This window comes from Nicotiana sylvestris, chromosome 5, assembly GCF_000393655.2.
Source record: "Nicotiana sylvestris chromosome 5, ASM39365v2, whole genome shotgun sequence".
Classification (NCBI taxonomy): domain Eukaryota; kingdom Viridiplantae; phylum Streptophyta; class Magnoliopsida; order Solanales; family Solanaceae; genus Nicotiana; species Nicotiana sylvestris.
In genome coordinates, this window is record NC_091061.1 from 73,157,881 (window position 1) to 73,165,418 (window position 7,538).

Consider the following 7,538-nt stretch of genomic DNA (forward strand, 5'->3'; position numbering starts at 1 on the left):
CATCATGAATCAATAAAGCTCGTGCCACATGCAACCTGTTGCTGCGTCCGTGTAACCCGATCCAATAACACTCACAAACAGGCCCTCGGCCTCACTCAGTTATCAATCTCTCCAGTCTCTCGGGCTTGCAAATCATATACCAATTAGCCCAAACAATGATAACATATGTGACAACAAATGATAACAAAGACTCAGATATGATATACAAATGAATGAATGTGACTGAGCAAGTAATTTCAATTTAAGCGAATAACTCAGCAACAGAAATGACCTCAGTGGGTCCCAACAGAATAAGTACATGGCCTAAACATGATTTATAACATGGATCATAGATCAATTACTCTAACACATAGGAATTTCATGGATAGAAGCAAGATAGATAGCTACACACTACCACAGAATCAACCGAATCACAATTCACCCGGTGCATGCCCACACGCCCGTCACCTAGCATGTGTGTCACCTCAACCACAAACATATAACACGCATATTCAGAGGTTCACACCCTCAGCACCAAGTTTAGAAGTGTTACTTACTTCGAACAAGCCAAATCCAATATCGAGCAAGCCAAATAATACTCTACAAATGCCATCCCGTGCGTATCAACCTCCGAACGACTAGAAAGTAGAAAAAAGCAACTCAAATACATCAAATAATACTAAAGGAAATAATCCCAATCAAAAAAGGTTGAATCTTTATTCTAAATCCCAAAGTCAAACCCGGGCCCGTATCTCGAAACACGATAAAACTTACAAAATTCGACAATCCATTCAATAACGAGTCCAACTATACTAGTTTTACTCAAATCCGACTCGGAAGCAAAATTCAAAACTCAAAAATTCACTTTATGAAATTTTAGACAAAAACTCCCAAGTTCTCTCTTGAAATCATTAATCATATGCCAAAAATGAAGATAGATTCATGAACTATAATCAAAACTGAGTAGAGAACATTTACCCCAATCCATATAGTGAAAATTGGCTCCAAACGGCCCAAATCCGAGCTCCTCAACTCAAAATGTGAATAAAATAGCCATGCCCTCGATATATAGCTTCTGCCCAGGCCTCGTCGCATCTGCAGCACACTTAGCCATTTCTGTGGCATTGCTTTTGCGATAAACTCGCTTCTGCAAGAAACCACTGAAACTCACCCATCGCACCTACAGAAAGTGCCCCACTTTCTGTGCTACACTTCGCTTCTGCGACACATTCTCTGCATCTGCGATGTCGCAGGTGCACTAAAAAACCTACTTCTGCGGAGTAACCCAACTCAGCCTTCACCATAGGTGCGACCATATTACTGCTTTTGCGACCACCACACCTGCACAAAACCAATCGCAGGTGCACAACACCAGAACCAACACTCCTTCAGCAATGCAACATGAGATAAAAATGATCTGGACCACGTTCGAAACTTACCCGAGCCCATCGACACCCCGTTCAAATATACCAACAAGTCCCATATTCTAACACGAACTTATTCGAGGCCTAAAATCACGTATAACAACATCAAAACCTCAAATCGCACCTCAAATTGAACTTAATGAGCTCTAAATCTTTTAACTTCCAGAACTCGTGTTGAACCTTATCAAATCAATTCGGAATGAACTCAAATTTTGTGCACGAGTCCCAAATGACACAACGAAGCTATTGGTATTCCCAGAACCACAATCCGAACTCGTTATCATCAAGGTAAACACTTGGTCAAACTTATGAACATTCCAACCTTCAAATTTTCAACTTCGCCAAATGAGTGCTGAAACCTTCTAGAAATATCCAAATGTAAATCCGGACATACGCGCAAGTCAAAAATCACCATCCGGACCTAACGGAACTATCAAAACTCCAGTATGAGGTCAGATATTCAAAAGTAAAACTTGGTCAACTCTTCCAACTTGAAGCTTCCTAGTTGAGAATCATACTTCCAAACTAATTCTGAATCACGCAAAACCCGAAACCGATATTTCACACAAGTCATAATACATCATATGAAGATGCTCAAGACTTCGAATAGTTGAACGGAATGCAAATGCTCAAAACGACTGATCGAGTCGTTATATATAGATAACTTCTATTGTGGTTTGGGTTTGTGATTGATCTTTGTTTTGGTAGACCTTTCTATTGATTGATTTTTTGGGGCTTCCTCTTTCTGTCCTTTTCTGAAACCACCTTCAAGACCCAACCGATCATTTTGAGCATTTGCATATAGATAACGTGATCTTCAAGACTAGGTAAGCCAGTCACATTTACAATATTCAATCATAAAAAATGATACAATAAATCTGACTTATCATAAACATCAAAAAAAGTAAAAAATATAAGCCAAAACGGTGATACATAATACAACTCCCAAAATCAGGTATTACAAAGTCATGAGCTTTGAACCTGATACATAAAGAAGTCTTAAAAAATACAATATTGTTCGAATGTGAAAAGTAACAGTAGCAAAATGAAGGAAGGGACACCAAGGGGCTATGACGGTCATGCAACATTACCTTGAATCCTCTCGAACAACGTATGATCTCACTCTCAAAGTCAGTTGCCTTCAACATTCAAATCTACACAAAATATGCAGAAGCATTACCAACAAGTTTGAAATCATGAGGCGGACCTACTCGAACCTTTGGAACACCTGAAACAATGCCAAATCTAGAAATCATCACCTAAAACCAAATAAATCAAACTTATGAACTTCATGTTCTTAATTTCCCTCTAACGGGCCAAAACGCCATTAAACTACTCGGATTGACACTAAATTTTACAGGCAAGTCTTAAATGATATTTCGGACCTGTACCAGGTTTCGAAACTAAAATACGAGCCCGATACCTAGGAAATCAATGATTACTTAGTTTCTTTAAATCCTTAAAACTTCAAATTAACAATTTCTAATAAAAATTCATTACTCGGGATAGGGACCTCGGAATTTGATCCCAGGCATATGCCCAGATCCCATATTTTCCCACGGATCCTCCGGGACCCTCACGGATCCGGGTTCCTTTGCTCAAAATGTTGACCAAAGTCAAACTTAGTCTTTTAAGAGAATCTTAAAGAATCAAATGGACATATTTCACTCAAAACTCTTCCAATTCCCGAACCGACCATCCCCGCAAGTCATAAATTAGCTAAAGCAAGCACGGGAAGTTTATTTAAGGGAACGGGATCCTAGAAGGCAAAACAACCAGTCGGGTCGTTACATGAAATATTTAAACCGGGCTACAAGTTGCGGTAGATGTTATGTAAGGACGAGGTCCTTGTGGTGAAAAAACAATTATGTGTTTAAATGCCCCCTTTGTGAAATTAAAATTTGTACTATAGTACTTATAGGGAGTCATGCCTATTAGACTTATCTGCAAAAAAAATCTTGTATGAATATCATTATGATAATGTTATGCTTGTAATGCGGAGATTAGTGTTATTGATATATACTTTGTGGTGCTTTGCTGGGTTGTGGATATGTTGTTAGGAGTTGTTTTGGTGTTACTCTGACATGTGGATAGGCCCAATTACAAGGGAGACTCTGCCGAAATTTCTGAAAAAATAAAATAAAATTTGGGAGTTAGAAAAATTTGGGATATTGAGATGTGCAAAGAAAGAGATAAGTTACATTATGTATTTGAGGACGGACTCTACTTCTCATTTGAGGACGAATGACCCTAAGTGGGGGAGAATGTAATACCCCATATTTGATGGGTGCGTAGGCATGAGTTGCTATAGCCAGTCGAGACTAATATTATGTGTTGACGTGAAAATCAAACCTTTCAGGAAATGATTGGAGTGTAAGAAATTTGGTCTTCAAATTTACAAATATGGATAAAGGAAATAATCTCAATTGAAATGGTATTGTCAGACTTATGTTGAATGCGGTAATGTGGGATTAACCGCGAATATTTTTGTAAAAGTAAAATCATCAATTTGGCAACCTGAGAATAATTCTTAGTACGTTTGAGGACGAACGTTTGTTTTAGAGGTGGAGAATGTGATGACCCAAAATGTCATCTTTAAATTAAATAATCATATCGGTGTTATAAGACCTTGAAAAGCGGTATCAATAATTCCTCGACTTGCGTGCGCAATCCGTATAATTTTCCGGGAGGTTTTTATGTGAAAAATGGATTAAATTGTGAATTAGAGCTTTAAAACTCAACTGAGTTGACTTCGGTCAACATTTTGAGCAAACGAACCTGGATCCAAGTTTTGACCATTCGGTAGTTACGTATCGTGATTTGGGACTTGGTCAATGCCCGAAATCGAATTCGAAAGTCCCTAGCTCAAATTATCGCCATTTAACGGAATCTAGAAATATAAGGCTAAAGATTTCTTAAGTTTGACTGGAGATTTGACTTTTGAGCAAACGACCTCGGTATATAATTTTGATGATTCCAATAGTTTCGTTTGGTGTTTTGGACTTAGAAGTATGTTCGAATTTGGATTTGGAAGTCCGCGGAACAATTTGATGCATTTTGGCGAAAGTTAGAAATTTGAAGGTTTTTCAGAAGTTTGACCGAGAGTTGACTTTTTGATATCGGGGTCGAATTCCAATTTCGGAAGTTGGAGTAGGTCCGTAATATCGAATGTGACTTGTGTGCAAAATTTGAAGTCATTCCGGAATGATTTTGGTAAGGTTTGAGATACTTAGTCTCTTTTAAGAAAGCTTAAGTTGGAAAAGTCAACCAGATGTTGACTTATGTGTTAGAGGGCTCGGATGTGAGTTACGATGGTTCGGTTAGCTCCGGAAGGTGATTTATGACTTAGGAGCGTGATCGAAAGGAGTTTTGGAGGTTCATAGTAGATTTAGGCTTGAATTGGCGAAGTTGATATTTTTGGCATTTTCCGTTTGATAGGTGAGATTTTGATATAGGGGTTGGAATGGAATTTCGAGAGTTGAAGTAGTTCCGTTGTGTCATTTGGGATATGTGTGCAAAATTTCATGTCATTCGGACGTGTTTTGTTTGAGTTTTTGATCAAAAGAGTAATTTAGAAGATTTTGAAATTCTTAGGCTTGAATCCGAAGCGAATTTGGTGTTGTGATGTTGTTTTGAGCGTTCCGAAGGTTGGAACAAGTTTGAATGATGTTATGGGATATGTTGGCATGTTTGGTTGAGGTCCCAATGGCCTCGGGTGAGTTTCGGGTGGTTAAACGGACTATTTCATCTTTGGAAAAGTTGCAGATTTTTTTGAGCTTCAGCTGTGCACCAGAAAATTTCTAGTGCGAGGAGTCCAGTTTGGAAGCTCATATCTTGCAATTTATAAGGAATCAGAAAAATTGCAAAACATGAAAGTTGTAGACCTTGCATTATAGTTTTCAGAAAATTAAACCACTCATGATTTGGATATTCTATCAGAAAGTTATATTGGATCGAAGATGGCTGGTGGAGCAGTTTCGACAGAATTTTCTGATACATTTTAGAAGCTCATATCTCGGAATATATAAAGAGTTATATGGTGTACAACCTATCAAATGAAATATCTTCGAGTCTAGTTTCTAAATCTTCAAACCGTTGTTATTTGGATATTTTCACAAGGAGTTATGGGCGTTTTAACAGAAGGTGTAAGCAGGGGAAAATGGTAAGAGGATGTACAACCTTCACAGCGCAAGGTACAACTCGATGAAGCCTGGACAGATTGTTTTAAACACGAGTTTTAGCCCATTTCTTTCATTCCTTTCATTTGGCTTGGACGATTTTGGAGAGCTCAAGGAGGGAGTTTCACCAAGCAACACTAGGTAAGTGATTTCTTCCTATTTTTGAGTTAAATATGTGATCTTACATGGATTTAGACATGAAAATCAGTAGAAAAAGGTGGAGTTAGGGCTTGAGATTATGACACCTTCTAGGGATGATTTGAGGGGTCAAATGAACTCCGATTTTTGAGTTCTTTATATGTACGGACTCGTGAGATGATGAAGAATATTTTGGTGTAAAGTTTGCCCAGTTCAGGAATGTGGGCCCGGGGGTCGGGTTTTGACTGATTTCGGGTTTTGTGTTTAAAATCGATGTTTTTCAATTGGAATTCATTCATTTAGCATAATTTGATGATAAAAATCTGAACTTGGTAGATTTGGAGCACTCGGAAGTTGGGTCGATAGGCAAGTGTGTTGCAGAGTAGCTTTTCGGGCTAGTTCGAGGTAAGTAATGATTGTAAATGTTGTCTTGAGGGTATGAAAACCCGGATTTCACATCGTTGTGCTACTTTGAGGTGACACACATGCTAGATGATGAGCGTGGGGTCGTGCATCATTGGGGATTGTGACTTAGTCCGTCCCGTATGACTGTTAAACCGCGTATTTGATTGAAAATTGTTTGATATCATTGTGTTTTGGAAAGTATTATCATGTTTTGGGCTGAATGCTATATTTGTGACTAGTGCCAACTATTTTGGACCCTTAGGGGATTTTTACGACTATTCCTCACTGTATTCTACTATTTTCATAACTCAGCCATATTTAATTCGTTTTGATATTTTAAATAATATTTTGGGATGAGCATCATGTTTTACAATTGCCCGAGTGGCATGAGAGATTTCTGACTGAGTGAGGTCGAGGGCTTGTGTTGTGAGGATACTATAGGATCGGACTGCGCGCCGCAACAGTGTTATACTGATTCATGCTTTTGAGGTCGAGGGCCTGATTTGTTATGCCATGAGGTGGCTTGTTGATATGAGGCCGAGAACTTATTTGATTATGCCATGAGATGGCTTGTTATTGCGCTTGGGCCGTAAGGGGACCCTCTAGGAGTCTGTACACCCTTAGTGAGCGCGGGTACCTAGTGTGAGTGATATGATGTAGCCCGAGGGGCTGTTGTTGTTTCATATTGTTGCCCGAAGGGCTGTTCTTAATCCATGTTTTGCCCGAGGGGCGGTTCTTGATTCATGTTATGCCCGAGGGTCTGATTACGTGTGATTGTGAGGTAGCTTAAGGGCCTGGTTCTGTTGATATTATGACTGAGGGGCGGTTTATGGTACATGTTTTACCCGAGGGGTTGTTTACATTTCTATCATTTTTACTCACTGTTTATCACTCATTTGAAACTATTAAAAGTTGTTTTAAAAGGTTTTACTGAAACTGAGCTTGATTTATGAAGTAAATGGTTTCTGTACTATTTTTGAGAAATATACGGTATTTGTTGTAGTGCTATGACGTGAAATTATATGGTTTCTTACTGCTCAGCTTTCATTTACTTTTATTACTTATTGAGTTGGCGTACTCACATTACTCCATGCACCTTGTGTGTAGATTCAGGTATTTCTAAATCCGGTAACGGGTGTTGATTGCTCAATGGCAGAGTCATCGGAGTTAGCAAGGTAGATGCCCGATGTTCGCAACCCTGCTCTTCTCTCTCTTGTCTTCCCTAGATTGTTTTTAGTTTATTTTCAGACTCTTCATTGTATTCAAATCTTAGTAGATGTTCGTGACTTGTGACACCCCTATATCGGGCTGTATCTATTCTCGCACTTGTTCTATTTCGCTAAATTTATACTTGTTGGGGATTTATTCTTATAAATGACTCAAATTGACTTATTAAATTGTTAAAAATGAATTT

The 7,538-nt window shown here is 38.6% G+C and overlaps 1 long non-coding RNA gene across 1 annotated transcript; it reads left to right on the plus strand.

Annotated features, from left to right (window-relative positions):
• Window positions 1–5,679: 5,679 nt before the first annotated feature.
• Window positions 5,680–7,296, plus strand: LOC138891334 (uncharacterized). The gene is made up of 3 exons (XR_011407721.1): window positions 5,680–5,722; window positions 6,056–6,124; window positions 7,232–7,296. It is a non-coding gene; the product is annotated as an uncharacterized lncRNA (long non-coding RNA).
• Window positions 7,297–7,538: the final 242 nt, after the last annotated feature.